At 39.3% G+C, this 19,589-nt stretch overlaps 1 long non-coding RNA gene across 4 annotated transcripts; it reads left to right on the forward strand.

Moving 5' to 3' along the window:
• The first annotated feature begins 13,699 nt into the window (after positions 1-13,699).
• On the forward strand, positions 13,700-17,651 carry LOC141353166 (uncharacterized). 4 transcript variants are annotated; one of them, XR_012360193.1, is made up of 4 exons: positions 13,700-14,899; positions 15,033-15,102; positions 15,770-15,941; positions 16,754-17,651. It is a non-coding gene; the product is annotated as an uncharacterized lncRNA (long non-coding RNA). The 4 variants fall into 4 exon arrangements; XR_012360195.1 differs by having other exon boundaries at positions 15,212-15,941; positions 16,754-17,649; XR_012360192.1 differs by having other exon boundaries at positions 13,700-15,102; positions 16,754-17,650.
• The last annotated feature ends 1,938 nt before the right edge of the window (positions 17,652-19,589 follow it).

The raw sequence follows: 19,589 nt of genomic DNA on the forward strand, positions 1-19,589 counted from the left end.
TAGACCTTGGTTATGTGTTTATGGAAAATGTAACTGAATGGAACTGTAAGGGATGAGAAGCATCTTTAAGGGATAGTTCACCCAAAAATAAAAATTGTGTCATCATTTACTCACCCTCAAGGTTTTGTTAAAAACCAGTATAAATTTCCTTGTTCTGTGGAACACAAAGAAAGATAGTTATAGTCAAGCACCATTGACTTAAATAGTAGGATTTTTTTTTTTATTACAACTTCATTACACAAGCACAATGCAACGAAACGCAAATTTGGTCCAAACATAAATGCAAAATCTGTATAAAAAGTGCCGGATATCAGTATTTGCATAGGTGCTGGATTAGGTGATACAATGGAAATAATTAGGAAAGGTTGGAGTTGGAAAAGTGCTCCTCTAGCTTTAGTTTGTAGCAGTGCTTGGCCTTTTTGATGCCCCTCTTCAGGTTTGCCCTTGAGATGCTGTAAGCCTGTGCATCACCTGATCTGAAGACAGTATTTTGTGCCTTTAACAGGAGATGCACCTCCTTGTTCATCCATGGCTTCTGATTTGGTTATGTGTTAATCTGTTTCTGAGTTGTAACACTGTCTGTGATGATGTTGATGTAATCCACTAGACAAAGGAGGATTACATGAGCAAATGCATGGCAGCACAGCACAGGGTGCCAAACGTAGATATTGACATTTGGGAACCATTACTTCACAAAGCATGTTTTGACTGTAAAAAAAATCATGGTTGAGTCAGGTTCTAACAGGTAAAAAATAAAATTAGAAATAATTAAAACATTTTAACAAAAAGGAAAAATACCAAAATACTGTGCAAGACAACTCAACAGATTAAGGACATAAACATTTTATTTACAATGCTTATACTCCATAACAAAGAAATATAAAGAATATACATATCCTAAAAATCTTTGTTAAAAGATATCTAACAGACATTGATCATTCAAGAACACATCTGATGACATCATTGAATTCAGGCTTGCAACAATACCCAGCTTGTAATAAATGGCTATGTTTTTCAGGCTTTTAAAATACATGCAAAAATTTAAACAAGAAAAATTTATTTAAAAGCCTTCTTACTTAAAGGAAACAGGTAGACAGATAGATATGGCAATTTTCCCTATAGACCAGGAGTGGGGAACCCTGGGTCCTGGAGGGCCACTGTACTGCACAGTTTAGTTCCAACCCTAAACAAACACACCTGAATTTCATTTTCAAGTAATCCTGAAGACTTTAATTCGATTTTTCAGGTGTGTTTAATTAGGGTTGGAACTAAACTCTGCAGGACAGTGGCCCTCCAGGACCAGGGTTCCCCACCCCTGCTATAGACCTACTACACATCAAAGCATAAAGACATGAGTTAAACCACTGGCTCGAACAGTTAATGCAGAAAGAGAGTCATTCACGTGTATCAAATAAAGAAATAAAATTATAAACACCTAAAACACTTACATTAAAAGCCATTCACAGCACACACGTCCTTGCCGCTTCAACCCACGTGACCACAAACAGACAGAGAGAAGCACGCGCGCCCTCTAGTGCTCAAATAATAGGTTTACGAGTGATATGCAAAAGCTTTACATTTACATCATTTAAATTATAGAAAATGTAAGAGTTTAAAGTGGTAAAAGAACATATTTATTATTTATTTTAACATGGCAAAATTTTATACAATTATTTTTGAAGTACATTTAAAACAAACCTATATCGTGAATTCGTCTTTCAAACATCTAACGGTTAATAAATGAAACTTAACTCAGTCAAATTCCGTACTCACATTATTGTACATCTAGCGTTAATGTCGTAATCCTAGAAATGCGTTTTTTTATTATAATGAATTCAATTTACATAAGACCAAAGTAGACAGTCAAAATAACACAACAATACAATGAACAATAAACATAAAACCAGGGGGAGGTTAATGAGAAATTACACAAAAATATTAAAATATTTACATATTACATATGTTTTAGTTGCGTTTCTGTCTGTTTCTGTCTAAACTGTCACCGGCGTCACGTGACACATACGCGATCTTTTTTTTTTACAGACGCGATTCCTTCTATGACCTAATATGGCATCCATGACGACATAGAACGCAAGCTCTCGGGCTATATAAAGCGCAGTTCCACAGTGTTGAGTGTTATTCTGTGGTGAGCTTAGGAAGAGAACAGTTAACCTTAAAACACTCAGCTGAGGACAGCGCAGGACAGGTAGGGGAGGAAACATCTTAAATCTTATTAAGCATTTGAAAAAAAAACACTTGTGTAAACGCTAACTACGAATTCGTTAATAATTATGATAATTAATTCATGTGTTTTTATTTGAGATACAGAGATATATGTTATGCGTTATTTACAATGGAATACTGAAATACCTTTAAACGTCCAAAATTATTTTTTTTAAATCAATCATCAAACAAACGTCGCATAGATAATTATTTTCAAAACGAGCCCACGTTATATAAGACTGTGCCCTTAAGGCAATTTTTCACCACATGGACCCGAAAAATCCAGCTAAAACCAGCATAAACTGGATATGATAATTAATTTACATGTTTTTTTTTAATTAGAATTATGCTGTGTTGTGTAAACTAATTCAAAAATCCGACGTAAAGCCAAACATTTTTAGAAAAGAAACGCTACAAAATATGATTAGAAGTACTAAAGCATATACAGTCAGTATGTGTGTGTATGTATGTATATATATAAGTTCAGTTCAGTTTATATATTAAATAAAAAAATTACTTTAATCGTCTCAAAACTTTAGGTTGCTCGAAGGTCCTTGTTATTAGATTTGCTTGTTTCCTTACTCTGGGTGCATTGCTCTGTGCATGACTATCAGCTTCATGCCCACAATGTGATGTGCACTCTGTACCGAGTGGGTCAAGGTTTGGGACTAGCATAAAGACAGGAATGGCCCTACTTTTAAAACACCCAAGCATCTAATGTAAAGACCTTGTTTTTTAATATTACAAATTTTTCTAACATAAATCAATAGATATATATTTTTAATAGAGATTCTTATCCATCATGTTAATACAATTAAACAGATGTAAAGGCCAACAAGTTTTTTTTTAATTAAACACTTAACTAATACGATTGGTGGCTCACAGGCCAGGGCCCTATATAGTCTTGAACTTCCAGGGTGTCTGACCCTACCGGCCGAGCCCAACGAGAGGTGTACAGAGTATACACACAAGCAGGACAGGGCCGCCTACCGTCCTGGAAGTCTTGGACTTCCAGGGGCTTCGACCCTAACGGCAGAGCCCGACCAGAAGTCTTGGCCTTTTGGAAGTCTTGGACCTCCAGGGTCTTCGACCCTACCAATCAAGCACGACGATAAGTCTTGGGCGGGATAGGGCCACCTGCCATCCTGGAAGTTTTTAATTTCTAGGGTCTCTGACCACCGTCCGAGCCCGACGAGAGGTGTCTAGAGCATACACGCAGGCGGCCCTGTCCTGCTTGCCATCCTGGAAGTCTTGGACTTCCAGGCTGTCTGACCCTACTGGCCGAGCCCAAAGACAGGACTTAGAACGAATGTGCAGGTGGGACAGGGCCACCTGTTTTCTACTGGAAGTTTTGGACTTCCAGGGTCTCCGACCCTACCGGGCAACCCCAACAAGAGGTGTCCAGAGGGGACGTGCAGGCAGAACAGGGCCGCCGGCCATCCTAGAAATAATGGACTTCCAGGGTCCAAGCCTGATGAGAAGTCTTGGACTTCCAGGGTCTCTGACTCTACCGGCCAAGCCAGACATGAGGTGTCCATATTAGATGCACAGGTGGGACAGGGCCGCCTGCCGTCCTGGAAGTCTTTGACTTCCAGGGTGTCTGACCCTACCGGCCAAGCCCAACGAGAGGTGTGCAAAGAATACACACAAGCAGCAGAGCCCAACTTGAAGGCTTGGACTTCTGGAAGTCTTGGACTTCCAGGGTCTCCGACCCTACCATCCAAGCACGACGATAAGTCTTGGGTGGGACAGGGCCACCTGCCATTCTGTGCATGACTATCAGCTTCATGCCCACAATGTGCTGTGCACTCTGTACCGAGTGGGTCAAGGTTTGGGACTAGCATAAAGACAGGAATGGCCCTACTTTTAAAACACCCAAGCATCTAATGTAAAGACCTTGTTTTTTAATATTACCAATTTTTCTTACATAAATCAATAGATATATATTTTAATAGAGATTCTTATCCATCGTGTTAATACAATTAAACAGATGTAAAGGCCAGTGGTGTCAAAAGTACTCATATTCATTACTCAAGTAAAAGTATAGATACTAGAGTTTAAAAAGACTTTTGTAGAAGTTGAAGTATCAACTCAAGCTTTTTACTCAAGTAAAAGTGAAAAAGTACTGGTTTCAAAACTACTTAAAGTATAAAAGTAAAAGTAATGTAAGGAAAAAAATGTCATTACGGAAAAAAGCCTAGGCCGCACCACAGGGGCCTTTTGTGCACTACCCTATCTCCTCTAAAACATGTTTCTAAAGGCCATAATAACTATAGTGTTATATTAAAATGTTAATGTTAAAAAATGTGGGATGCACTAGGGCCAGGGGTATGCAATGTCAGTCCTGGAGTGCCGATGTCCTGCAAATTTTAGCTCCAACCCTTACAAAACCTTGGCTACCTGTAGTTTCAGGTGACTTTTTCAGGGGCTTTTGATTAGACCTGGAGCTAAACTCTGCAGGACATCGGCACTCCATGTTGCCTACCCCTGCACTAGGCTATATCTGTTTCAACTGCATACGGTATATGCCCATTAAAAATGAACGCATTTTAGTACAATGCAAACAAGTACATTAAAGCAGTGGTTCTCAAACTGGGGGCCCCAGTTTTATAATATTTCATGAAATACATTACTTTATTATAAATTCTGTGTAATTAAACCTCAGAACAATAAGGCTACTAAACAAAATCAATACATTTGTATAATTTAACATGTTTTGTTTAATTTAAAATTTATGTTTTAGAATGATTTATGCCATACATTTTTTTTTGGGGGGGCTGTGAAGGAATCCACTGTACACAAGGGAGGCCGCAAAAAAAAATGGTTTCATAACCACTGCATTAAAGAACCTTATATGTGTACTACTGAGCATTATATATAAATATTCAAATATTATAATGGTGCAAAAAGTCAAAATTCAGAGCAGGGCCGCTGCTGGCCAAACTTTTACAGTGGTGCCCTCTCTAGTTAAAAAACAACAAACTATAGTATGTGTGAGCATAGAAATATGCTATTGTTATCATTTATAATTGTATTTTGACAGCAATACAATCTACAATTACACACATATGCAATTATATTTGAAAGCCTATATTTCTGCATCTGTCCCAGTGTAGCTAATGGACTTCAGCTTAATCTAATGTGACAAAGCTGATCTTACATGTCAGTGTAAATCCAAGTAATTTTGAAGACTGTCTTTCTTGTAAGTAAATTAAAAGTCAGGTTTAAGGAAACAGCTGATGTCTATTAACAAAAGCAAAAGTTGGTATGTATGGGTATGTGTTTGATTAATTTAACACTCAAGCATATAGCTAAGTAGGTTTTGTTAATGCAAATAAAATTTAGGACAGTTATTACAAAACAACAGATGTCTTTAGCATAGATATCTTTGCCATGCTTCAAAACGCAACGCAGCACAATGTCATTTAAGTTGAACAACTGAAGTTACATGATTTAAATTGGTACATTGTTATACTATTTAAATCACACAGATGCGTTGGTGTCAGCAGCCAGCTATACATTTACACAGGCTTGTAAATGTGAACTGACCTGAAAGTGATCTGCGAGTTTTATTTCGTCCTTTTCCATTTGAAGGCAGAATGCCGCGTTCTGTTACTGTACAAACGGATGGCGGATGATATCAAAGCATCGCGAGAGCAAAATGCTCCAACTGCTTCGCATGCTTTCTAATCGCTCTCGCGGTTCTTTTAAGTTTATCTTTGCAGCGCTATCGAACAAACTTTTGATCATCTGCAGTCAGCTGGGGGGGGGCGGGGATTGCGTACGGCGGGGATTGCGTACCAAACCAATAGAGTGTCGGAATGGTGTATGTTTATACTTCTCATCCAACCACATTCGCATTCATCCGGATGATGCAATTTATCAAGATAGGTTTTGGTTTTTTTTAACGATAACAAGCCGGAATGTAAAAAAAGAAAACAAGCCGAAATTAAAAGAAGTAACGAGGCGATTTTTAAAATGTAAGGAGTAGAAAGTACAGATAATTGCGTGAAAATGTAAGGAGTAGAAGTAAAAAGTCGTCTGACAAATAATTACTCAAGTAAAGTATAGATACCCAAAATATCTACTTAAGTATTGTAACGAAGTATTTGTACTTCGTTACTTGACACCTCTGGTAAAGGCCAACAAGTTTTTTTTAATTAAACACTTAACTAATACGATTGGTGGCTCACAGGACAGGGCCCTATATAGTCTTGGACTTCCAGGGTGTCTGACCCTACCGGCCGAGCCCAACGAGAGGTGTACAGAGTATACACACAAGCAGGACAGGGCCGCCTACCGTCCTGGAAGTCTTGGACTTCCAGAGGCTCCGACCCTAACGGCAGAGCCCGACCAGAAGTCTTGGACTTTTGGAAGTCTTGGACCTCCAGGGTCTTCGACCTTACCAATCAAGCACGACGATAAGTCTTGGGCGGGATAGGGCCACCTGCCATCCTGGAAGTTTTTAATTTCCAGGGTCTCTGACCACCGTCCGAGCCCGACGAGAGGTGTCCAGAGCATACACGCAGGCGCCCCTGTCCTGCTTGCCATCCTGGAAGTCTTGGACTTCCAGGCTGTCTGACCCTACTGGCCGAGCCCAAAGACAGGACTTAGAACGAATGTGCAGGCGGGACAGGTCCACCTGTTCTCCTGGAAGTTTTGGACTTCCAGGGTCTCCGACCCTACCGGGCAACCCCAACAAGAGGTGTCCAGAGGGGACGTGCTGCAGAACAGGGCCGCCGGCCATCCTAGAAATAATGGACTTTCAGGGTCTCCGACCCTACTGGCCGAGCCTGACGAGAAGTCTTGGACTTCCAGGGTCTCTGACTCTACCGGCCAAGCCAGACATGAGGTGTCCATATTAGACGCACAGGTGGGACAGGGCCGCCTGCCGTCCTGAAAGTCTTTGACTTCCAGGGTGTCTGACCCTACCGGCCAAGCCCAACGAGAGGTGTGCAAAGAATACACACAAGCAGCAGAGCCCAACTTGAAGTCTTGGACTTCCAGGGTCTCTGACCCTACCATCCAAGCACGACGATACGTCTTGGGCGGGACAGGGCCACCTGCCATTCTAGAAATGTTTAATTTCCAGGGTCTCTGACCACCAGCCGAGCCTGACAAGAGGTGTCCAGAGCATACACGCAAGCGGGTCAGGGCCGCCTGCCGTCCTGGAAGTCTAGGACTTCCAGAGTGTCTGACCCTACCGGCCGAGCCCAAAGACAGGAGTCAGAAACGGATGTGCAGGCGGGACAGGGCCGCCTGCTCTCCTGGAAGTTTTGGACATCCAGGGTCTCCGACCCTACCAGTCAAGCCAGACAAGGTGTCCAGAGCATACACGCAAGCGGGACAGGGCCGCTTGTCGCCCTAGAAGTCTTGAACTTCCAGGGTCTCTGACCTTACAGGCCAATCTCGATGAGAGCTGTCCAGAGCATACACGCAAGCGGACAGGGCCACTTGCCGTCTTGCAAGTCTTGGACTTCCAAGGTCTATGACCTTACAGGCCAATCCTGACGAGAGGTGTCCAGAGCATACGCGCAAGCGGGACAGGGCTGCTTGCCGTCCTAGAAGTCTTGGACTTCCAGGGTCTATGACCTTACAGGCCAATCCTGACGAGAGGTGTCCAGAGCATACGCGCAAGTGGGACAGGGCTGCTTGCCGTCCTGTAAGTCTTGGACTTCCAGGGTCTCCGACCCTACCGGTCAAGCCAGACAAGGTGTCCAGAGCATACACGCAAGCGGTACAGGGCCGCTTGTCGCCCTAGAAGTCTTGAACTTCCAGGGTCTCTGACCTTACAGGCCAATCTCAACGAGAGCTGTCCAGAGCATACACGCAAGCGGGACAGGGCCACTTGCCATCTTGCAAGTCTTGGACTTCTAGGGTCTCCGACCCTACTGTCCAAGCTTGACGATAAGTCTTGAGCGGGACAGTGCTGCCTGCCATCCTGAATGTTTTTGATTTCCAGGGTCTCTGACCACTGGCCGAGCCTGACAAAGACGTGTCCAGAGCAAACAAGCAAGCGGGACAGGGCCGCCTGCCAACCTGGAAGTCTTGGACTTCCAGGGTGTCTGACCCTAACAGCTGAGCCCAAAGATAGGACTCAGAAACAAATGCACAGGCGGGACAGGGCCACCTTTTGTCCTGGAAGTTTTGTACTTCCAACCCTATTGGCCAATCTGACGAGGTGTCCAGAGCATACATGCAAGCAGGACAGGGCCACTTGCCGTCTTGCAAGTCTCTGACTTCTAGGGTATCTGACCCTGCCGTCAAAGCTTGACAATAAGTCTGGGGTGGGACACGGCTGCCTGCCATCCTGGAAGTTTTTGATTTCCAGGGTCTCTGACCACCACCACAGCCTGACAAGAGGTGTCCAGAGCATACATGCAAGCGGGACAGAGCCACTTGCCGTTCTGCAAGTCTTGTTCTTCTAGGGTCTCTGACCCTATCGGCAGAGTTAGATGAGAAATGTCCAGAGCATTTGCGCAAGCGGGACAGGGCCGCCTCCGTTCTGGAAGTCTGGGACTTCCAGGGTGTCTGACCCTACCGGCCAAGCTGGACGAGAGGTGTCCAGAGCAGAGGCGCGAGCGGGACAGGCCCACGGGCAGGCTTGCAAGTCTATGACTTCTAGGGTATTTGACCCTGCCGTCAAAGCTTGACAATAAGTCTTGGGTGGGACACGGCTGCCTGCCATCCTGGAAGTCTTGGACTTCCAGGGTCTCTGACCTTACCTGCCAATCCTGACGAGAGGTGTCCAGGGCATACGTGCAAGTGGGACAGGGCCACTTGCCGTTCTGCAAGTCTTGTTCTTCTAGGGTCTCTGACCCTATTGGCAGAGCCAGATAAGAAATGTCCAGAACATATGCACAAGCGGGACAGGGCCGTCCGCCGTTCTGGAAGTCTGGCACTTCCAGGGTGTCTGACCCTACCGGCCAAGCTCGTCGAGAGGTGTCAAGAGCACACGCAAGTGGGACAGGGCCGCCTGCCATCCTGGAAGTCTTGAACTTCCAGGGTGTCTGACCCTACCGGCCAAGGTTGACGAGAGGTGTCCAGAGCATACGCGCAAGCGGGACAGGGCCGCTTGCCGTCCTAGAAGTCTTGGACTTCCAAGGTGTCTGATCCTAACAGCCGAGCCCAAAGATAGGACTCAGAAACGGATGCACAGGTGGGACAGGGCCGCCTGTTGTCCTGGAAGTTTTGGACTTCCAACCCTACTGGCCCATCCTGACGAGGTGTCCAGAACAAACCCGCAAGTGGGACGGGCCCTTGCCGTCCTGCAAGTCTTGGACTTCTAGGGTCTTCGACCCTACCGGGTAAAGCCCGATGAGAAGTTTTGGACTTACAGGGTCTCCGACCCTACCGTCCAAGCTTGACATTAAGTCTTTGGCGGTACAGGGCTGCCTGCCATCCTGAAAGTTTTTGATTGCCAGGGTGTCTGACCCTACCAGCCAAGCTTGACGAGAGGTGTCCAGAGAATTCACGCAAGCGGGACAGGGCCACCTGCTGTCCTGGATGTCTTGGACTTCCAGGGTGTCTGACCCTCTCGGCCAAGCTCTCCGTCCCTACCGTCCAAGCTTGACAATAAGTCTTTGGCGGTACAGGGCTGCCTGCCATCCTGAAAGTTTTTGATTTCCAGGGTCTCTGACCACTTGGACTTCACAAGTCTTGGACTTGGTCTTGGACTTCTGAATGTCTTGGACTTCTGAATTTCTTGGACTTCTGAAAGTCTTGGACTTCCAGGGTGTCCTACCCTACCGCCCGAGCCCAAAGAAAGGACTCAGGAGCGTATGCTTAGTTGGGACAGGGCCACATGCCATCCTAAACATACTAGCCTAAACTGAACTATTAATGTAACAGTAAACTAAACTTTAAATAACTAGACTTAATAGACTTCATACAGGAAACATACAAACAAATCAGCACAGGACAGCAAACACAAGCTTATCAAGGGGGCAGCAGGTGTGGGGCATATAACAATAGCAAGATAATTAACCCAATTAACACCAAAGCAAACAATGACATGTGCTTCCACACAAAACAAGTAACGTTGTCACGATCCTGACAAACGACTAGAAAAGCATGAATGATAGAGGCAGGATCGTGACATATGGTGAAATTGTCATATTTTTGTCTTTAACTTCTTCTGTGAGTTCAATTTGTTTTACAGATAGTAAAAACAGTTGATGGAATGTTGTCAGATGACCAACTCATGTAAGTAGATCTGCACTTTGTCTTGTCTAATTTTTCCTGACCGCAGTTGTCAATAACAAATGTTACCCTGGACCACAAATACAGTCATAAGTCGCACAGGTATATTTAAAGCAATAGCCAACAATACATTGTATGAGTCAAAATTATTGATTTTTCTTACTCAAAATACTTAAGATATTAAGTAAAGATCATGTTTTATGAAGATATTTGTAAATTTCATACCGTACATATATTAAAACTTTATTTTTATAAGTGAGTGAAGTTGCTAAGGACTTCATTTGGACAACTTTCAAGTTTTTTTTGGCCTCCCTCAGTGTCCAGATTTTAAAATAGTTGTATTTTGGCCCAATATTTTGATATTTCCTAACAAAAACCATACATCAACGGAAAGCCTATTTTTCAACTTTCAGGTGATATGTAAATCTCAATTTAAGAAATGTACCTTATGACTGGTTTTGTGGTCCAGGGCTGTTGTTGTTGTTGTGTGTATGTGTGTATGTGTGTGTGTGTGTGTGTGTGTGTGTGTGTGTGTGTGTGTGTGTGTGTGTGTGTGTGTGTGTGTGTGTGTGTGTGTGTGTGTTGCAGAAACGTTCTATCTTAGGTCTAAACTTAAGATATGATATGTTAAATTTTTATATTTTGCAACAAATTCATATTACAGAAGCTAATAAAGTTGATTTAGGATTCTCACCTCATCTCACCAAATCTCTAGATCTTAGATCGCTCTATCATGTTCGGCTATCAACTCTCAGGTCTATTACCAAGCAACCAATCATACAGTAAACAAAATAAGTGTCCTTTTTATTTCAATGGGGCAGAATTTTATTAAATTCATTGTAATCATTGCATTTTATAATTGTTTTTGTTTTAGCATCAATGATGAGGCACTTGAGGAGTGGCAGGCTGTGCAGAAGGGCACATCTCAAAACATGCAGCTGGACAATAAGTGGTATGGTATCCATTACAGCTCTCTTTATTTCTTAACAAATCTAAACTAAAGCCAAACACACCAAAATGTTATTGGGCTGAATTTGGGTCGATTTTCCCCATAGGTAGGTAAAAATCTTAGGTAAAGTCCTGATCATCTTTGTGGTCGAACTGATTACATTAGATTTTCCTTTGGTGCGTGGTGTGTTAAGAGCGTCTGAATCGTGAATTGAATATGATAATTAATTGACATGTTTTTGTTTTTTAATTAGAAATAATAACATAATAAAAGTAAATAAAGATGAAAGTAAAGTGCTTCTTCCAGTGCTGCGTCCGGGACCGAAATTGCCTGTTTAGAGCCAATTTAACATAGAATATTTATTTAATAAAAACAGAAATATGAATCAACTTTAACTAAAGGTTTCATAATTGTGCAGTTTCCTCAATATTATTTCTGCGTATACATTCATGCAGATTTTGCCCGGATTATTGAATGAACAGACCCTTTTATGGACATTATTTATGGTTATATGCAGTCCAAAACAGACGTTTACTGTAGTAAAACCATGTTTTGCCAATGGTAATCAAAAAAGCAAGACAACATGGTTAATTTTCATAAGGGTCCTCGATTAAAGGTATGATGTAGGAACACATCTAGGATTTTAAATGTTCTTTGCTAGATGTCAACTTTGAATTGGAACAGTACTTGGCCATCTACTGAAAAGTACGTTTGAAAAGTATTCAGTCTTTATAATACAAGTCCAGACAGAAAATGCATACCACTCAGTAATTTCCGTGCAGTTCCTCCCCCCACGCCCACCACTCATGCAACCATTTACGGCAAGAAACTGTAATTTTATAAACCAGTTCAGTACCCTAAAATCAGGCCGTAAATTTACGGAAATTTTATACAGTGTAGTAATGTATTTTTAACATCCCATTTATTTGTATTCTTTGCTGTCTATCTGTTTGTGCTAAAATGTAGGGGAGACCGGGGTTGGTTGTCACAATTTTTACTCATGCATGAATTTCTCATCTTCAAAAAATCCTACATGAAATTTTGTAATTCCTACATGAAATGAAACTTTGGAGTCTTGGCTTTAAATGTGTATACTTTTTACTTTTCGATTGTATTGTAACAGGAAGTAATTAACCATCAAAGACACTCTGACACAATGTGACAACCAACCCCATCACGGGGTTGGTTGTCACAGGGTATGGGGTTGGTTGTCCCTATAGAGGTTATATAGGATTTCAATGATAAATTGGGATCTGAAAAGATAATGTGTAACTTTTTATTTTTTTAAGCTAGGAACTGCAAATAAGTTTTAATATGAATCCACCGCTATGATAGTTGTTATTAATGCCCCTTATGTTTAAACAATGGGATTAAAGTGGGTGATCAGTTACTTGAATAGGCTTTATGCCCAGCTGCACTATGAACTTCAGCCAGCTCCTTGTTTCCTGTCTGCCATTATTGGACAAACTGATTAATCCAGGTGTGTCTGATTATTGTTGTTGTGACTACTGAGGTCAGGCACACCTGGATTAATCAGTTTGTCCAATAATGGCAGAAAGGAAACAAGAAGCTGGCTGAAGTTCAGGTAGTGCAGCTGGGCATAAAGCCTATTGTCTACTGTGTTGAGAAATAAAAAGAAATAATTTTTAGTGTTAAAACCTCTTTATTTAATGCTTTATTTATTTTATTTTAACAGCAAACAAAAACAAACAAACAGACGAACAGTCTTAAAAGGTCTACATGTCCAATATTCTTATGTGACAACCAACCCCGCAAGCTATGTGACAACCATCCCCACCTGACTTCTTGACAAACATGCTAAGCTAGCTGCCACACGGCTTTAACTTGATAGCTAAAAGATGACTCAAAATAAAGCTACTACTTTTAGCTTTTTAATGAGTGTTTTGTTTTTGAATGATTAATATCCTACAAGATCTGAATACAAAAACAACACCAACATGAAAATTTACTCTGACCCATAAAAATTAAAAATTGTCTCCAAACCTCAATGTTTTCTGTCTGCTCAGCAAAATTTCCAGTGCAAATGAGTAAGCTATTAAAGGCTAACAAATTGAAAACAAAATTGTACCACAGTGCCATGTAGTATTTCTGGAATAAGCAGTGTGACAACCAACCCGTGAGACAACCAGCCCCGGTCTCCCCTAAACATCTGAATGTAATGTATTAATATGTAATATATCTTTTGCATGTTTTGATGTGGCATATGTAGCGATTTTAATGATTTTATGTAATAGTTGTCTATTTAGAATGATTGTCTTTCCCAAATATTATTATAAATTAATTTAATATTGAAGCAGTTATTTAACCCTTCACTGTAAAAAATTTCTGTAAATTTACATGGAAATTCAACAGCAAAATGCTGTTTTCGTGTAATAACAGTAAGTTGCTGTTTTTTACAGTGCATTGTGGGTAGACTCGCTCACTTCAGGTCTGTTGTCGAGCAACAACAGAATGTTACTGTTATTTAACAGTATTATAGCATATTTTTCGTTGTGCACGCCATTTTGGATTGTCTGCAGCATGAGGTAGGTCTGCAACTTTATCGATGCTTGTGCTATTTTTAAATTACATATTACTTTTAAATATTGCATTTTGTGAAGCTTTTCAAAAATAAATCAGATTTAATTTCCTATTTTAATCAGGCAAAGTGGGTATTCTACCATCACATCAGTTACACTCACATCAGATCACAGGTAAGAATTCACCAAAGTTTTATCCAACCTGTTTATTTTACTAAAATGTGTGTAAAAGATGAATGAGGAACGATCAAAATCAATTATGGGTTTTGTGTCTTTACATTTTTAATGTGTGCATTCTGTCTATGCAAGTGAAAGATACGCTTGTGTTATCTGCAAATTTGCCTGTTTTTTGTATTGTCTTAAAATCCTTTTAAAATCCTTTGTTACCAGTATATCTACAAATAACACTAAAAAGATCTGATATTTGTAAATTCATTACATGCTGGTTAGCTGGTTGAAACATCCTGTTGTATGTGGCACGCTTTTATTGGTGGTAAGACACATTAAGTTTATAAAATGGACATGTATCCCAGCTTCATGTAAGTTAAGGTAGGTGGTGGGGTATATGAATTCGTTACTATAGTCTGATTACACAAAAATTAAACAAAGGCACCCTAATAGATAAGACTTAAGCAGTCCAAATGATTCTTGGTGAAAAACCAAATGTAACTCATTTCCTTCACTGTGCATCTAGAAGTCTCTGTTGCAAACATGATTTCAAACTTGTTAAGTCATTATGCATCAAGTACAAGAAAGTGCAGTCAAACTTGAATTTATGTTTATGGTTAGAAACTGATGTATATTTAAAAAGTGTTACAGTTTTGTCTGTAGCAAAACCAATTGAATCGCATCAAAAGATTACTACTTGACTCATCTGAATTACTTTTATCCTCCATGTAGGGTTATTTTGGTGCTTTGGTGCTATTTTTGTCCTTATTCCCTTTTCGTGCATTATAGACAAACAAATATTACAGATATTATTAAGGTGAGTAAAAGATGAGAGAGTATTATTTTGTATAACCATTCATGTTGTGAGTAAAATGTATATTGCCTCTGTGAAATATTATCAAGTCTTTTTGCAGATGTTAATTATCATAAATTGTTATCTTTGCTAATAGATGTGTGCCACCCCTGCTGACTTTGAGAAGACTAGTTACTCACCTGTGACACCTTGTTTGATCCTGTTTGGTAAATATATGAAATTTGACATTTTTCACTAAACAAGGCCCACACTCCAGGCTGACACAACCTTTTACTATATTTCTTTCTTTCTTTCTTATTCTTTATGCCATTCCAGCATCTTTGGCTATATTCATGGCGAGAACCGGTTTTTCCATACAAGTTTTATTCACACAAGTCAATCCAGACACTGTTGGGGTAGAGACAATTTGGCATCTGTGGATACCCAGAGTAAACCCACACTGACACAGGGAGAACATGCAAACTTCAAACAGAAAGACCACCTGACCTAGCCAGGGCTCGAATCGGGGACCTTCTTGCTGTGCCTATTACTATCAGGAGAACATCAAGCTTTATGTGCCTCATTCTGGAGGCCACTGTATTTGAAACACGTTTAATGTGTGACAAACTGAGAACATTTAATATCAGACTTTACACGGACACTAAATGAATTTGTGATTTTCAGTTTACCTAAACATTAGTGGCCCTCGATTACTATAAATTTAATTGTATCATGACAATGGCCTCTGAAAATAGCATACGGTTAGGTTTCTATCTTGAAGGACATGGCACTGTGTCTTTGCCAGTGCTTGCATATTCTTCTCACTGCCTTTTTTACACTTAGCTCTACAGATATTAAGGATTATACATTAATATGTACATTCATTTGGTCCAGGTGATACTCAGGGACAATGGATTAAACAATGGATGATCAGCCTGAAAGCCAGAAGAATCTGCAAGGGTGTTCAGCCAACCTGTCTCACTGGACTTGCTGAATTGTTTTCTTTGTATAACATCTTCAACTTGCAAAAAGTGAGAGCAGCATCCACACTGGAAGTCCTTCAAAGGTAACAAGTTATTTTTCAATTTTTTCATCAATATGGTACTTAGTATGTTGACCTAAAAGGAATGGTTCCACATAAAATATTAATTTCATTAACTTAACTCAATTTTAACTTCTGACTGTCTTTAAAGGTTGAATTTGTAACTTTTGAGGAGGCAATTTTGGTAAGGCTTCACAATAAGGTCTCATTTGTTAAACGGGATAGTTCACCCAAAAATGAAAATTCTTTCCTCATTTACCCTCATGTGGTTCTAAACATGTGAGTTTATTTATTTAGTTGAACACAAACTGAGATATTTTAATCAATGATGGTAACCACTCTGATGACAGTACCCAAGTCAACAGGCAGTGCCAACCTTGTGCTTACCATCATTTATCAAAATATCGTCTTTTGTATTTAACAGAATAAAGAAACTCATACAGGTTTAGAACCACATGAGAGTAAATTATGAAATAATTTTCATTTTTGGGTGAATTATCACTTTAACATTAGTCAATGTATTAGCTAACATGAACTTACAATAAGCAGTACACAGAAGTATGTAGTAATTTTTGTTAAGAATAGTTAATAAAAAGTAATTTGTTGTGTTCGTTAGTTCACACTTCATTAATGTGACAAATCCAACTTTTAATAATGTCTTAGTAAGTGTTAAATTAACTCAAAAGCGCTGTGTAAGTATTGTTTACTGTAAATTAATGTTCACTAAAATAGTTAACGTATGTTTACTAATGACACATTTTTGTAAAGTTTTAATGAAAGTTTGATAATCTAAGTCAGAGTTTTAAATCATTCTCTATTTTCTTTTTATTTTCCAGACGCTTCATTAAAATCAAACCGGGAACCAAGGCTGCAAAGGGAAAAGTGACCTCTAAAACAGGAAAACTGCAAAAGAAGACCATCAACAGTCAGTCTCAAACTATCAAATCTTTTTTAAAGACTTATGGACTTTGAGTGGTACTTCATTTAAAATGTAGCTGACACATCCCACCAATACAGTTTTTTTTTAAATATGGTGGGCTGCAGTGATGGCAGGTGACTTCTCTGAGGAGGCACGAATGCAAATCTAGCCAAAACATTGTCATGTGTGTGGCTCGTCATTTCAAAATAATCTCATGTGTAATCAAAGTTTAGTGTTAAATGAGTGTCTTGCGAGTATCATGTCTTTTTTATTCTTTATCATATTCAAAGCGTTTGCAGCAGGCACGTATTTTGACAGGATGTGTGATCCATATAGGTTCACATTACACTCCATTTCAGCCACCACTGGTGGGGTGGTGTTTTTAATACTGGTTTGTATATTATAGACCATGTTTTCGTATTTAAAATTGGGCTGGTGTCTGTTAAAGAATTAGCAAATTAATGTTTTATTGAATTCTTTTAAAAATGTGGTGTTTTTACAGTTGTGAAACGTTTGTGCTTTTTTAAAATCAAAATTTTAAACTACATTTGTATTTTAAGTAAAGATAAGGCATCTCAATATTGTTCTTTGTTTGTTTGATTTTTTTGTGTCATTTTTGTATTATAGTATGTTATTGGTGCCTTTTAATTGCACCACAGTTTATGCACTGAATATTAAAATATATCTGCTTGTATTTCTGCCTGTTTTATGGCATAACAAACATAGCATAACAGTCAATCTGGTGTTGAATAGAATAAAGAATAAAAAAAATCATAACCTGGACTTTTTTGTTTTATGTTATCCACTTTGACAAATATAAAATGCAGGGTATAATAGCATTTAAATGTTAAAATAATGGAGGTGTGCCTAATATGTACTGTAAATTAACAGGTATATGATGCTAAATAACAGTTTTATGCTGTAGATAACAAAAACAGTATCATTCTATTAAATAACAGCTGTATTCTGTAGATAACAAAAACAGTACCATGCTGTTAAAATAAAAGTTGACTGCTGTAGGTAACAAAACAGTATCATGCTGTTTTTTCTAATAACAGTATCCCACTGTAAATTAACAGTGCAATGCTGGCAACCACAGCTTCCAGCATAATACCGTTTTTTTACAGGGAAATTTTTTACAGTGTTGTGTGGTGTTCGTATTTCTGTTACTTAGACAATGTTTGTGGGTCTAGTGGACCCACTGTATTATTTGTATCTTAAACCAATGCAGTCATACAAATTTATGTATAACTGTTTACAGATGATTACTTTAGCCTCATTGCAAGTAATATTGACAGAATTTATGGTTAATATTTGTCATTTACCACTGGTAGAGGACTATATATAGATTAAAGTGCTATTCGGTTTTGTGATAATATGAAATAAGAGAAGAAAATTCTATTCTCCCCCAGATGTTTATCTAAAATAAGTATTTTCATCACTTTTTCATCTCAAATAAGTTTTTCATCACTTTGATGTTTAATTCTTTGAATAGTTTAGTTTGAAATTGTACACATTTGTGTCCGTCTACACAGCACAAGCCCCATCTGAACAAATGCAGTATTATAACACATTATCTACACTGAACACATAACCTGTTTATGTCAGCCTACACAACACATAAGAAGCAGATTTTTACTGTGTAGCTGTGTTGCATATGCATTTCTTGCATTTTATAGACATATATATATACTGTGTCTTCCTGTCCATCTTATGTCCACACACACTGCAGTACAATGTGTTGCTTTTGGCTACAACCTAAAATGATGAAAATGCTTGGATATGAAATTTTACTTTCTCTATTTCTCACTCTCTCACACACACTCATACACACACAAACACACACACCATAGGTTTTAGGGTAACTCATGGTTTTACAAATAGTAATCAATACACCAGTTTACCATGATTACTACACTTTTACTACAATACAACCATGGTTATTTTTTGTAAGGGATATAATGGTAAAATGTATAATGGTTCCTGTTAGACAAAAGGTAAAGTGTTTGGGACAGTGGGGGCAGATAAGTGTTCATGCTTGATATATAACATGTTGTATCTTTGCGCTGTTACAGCAAGTGCAGAAGGACAAAACTCTGACATGCATCCATCACATATGTACATGAATATATACAAACACACTCATGCACTCACAGGAGTCCCAGATAAGAGAAAAACAAAGTGAAGTTACATGGCACATTCAATTTTCACTCTCTTATTACCTCCAGGTCCAGTGGACCCGAACACCACATATGTAATATAAATGTGTAGGGGGGTGTACAGTGTACAGTCATTATAAAGTTGTTTATTTTTATGTTCTTTATAGAAAATGAGCCAAGGCCAATGAATCTGAGGTTGAAACAACAATTAATTGCATAATTTTTCTTTTAGTAAACATTAAAAACGGGTCCCACAGACCCGAACACCACACATCCATATCTAATTTGAGTAGAGATTTGATCAATTTGCATAATAATTCATATATTTATTTTGATGTATATTTTTAACTCAACAATGTGATTTTAATACACATATTTATAATTGTATGACACGTCATGTAATGAAAAGGTGAAAATAAAAGTATTTTTCTGATATGTCTTACAATTCTGTTTTTAAACCTTTTAAAAGGGGCTAAAAATAAAAAGTGGATAAATAACAAAAATAACCCTCATGTCTGCTGAAAGGTTCTTTATAGCACCACTTCAATGCAAGGTTCTATATTGAACCATCTAAAAAAGGGTTCTATATAGCAC

Source organism: Misgurnus anguillicaudatus, chromosome 21 (assembly GCF_027580225.2).
Source record: "Misgurnus anguillicaudatus chromosome 21, ASM2758022v2, whole genome shotgun sequence".
NCBI classification, from domain to species: Eukaryota; Metazoa; Chordata; class Actinopteri; order Cypriniformes; family Cobitidae; genus Misgurnus; species Misgurnus anguillicaudatus.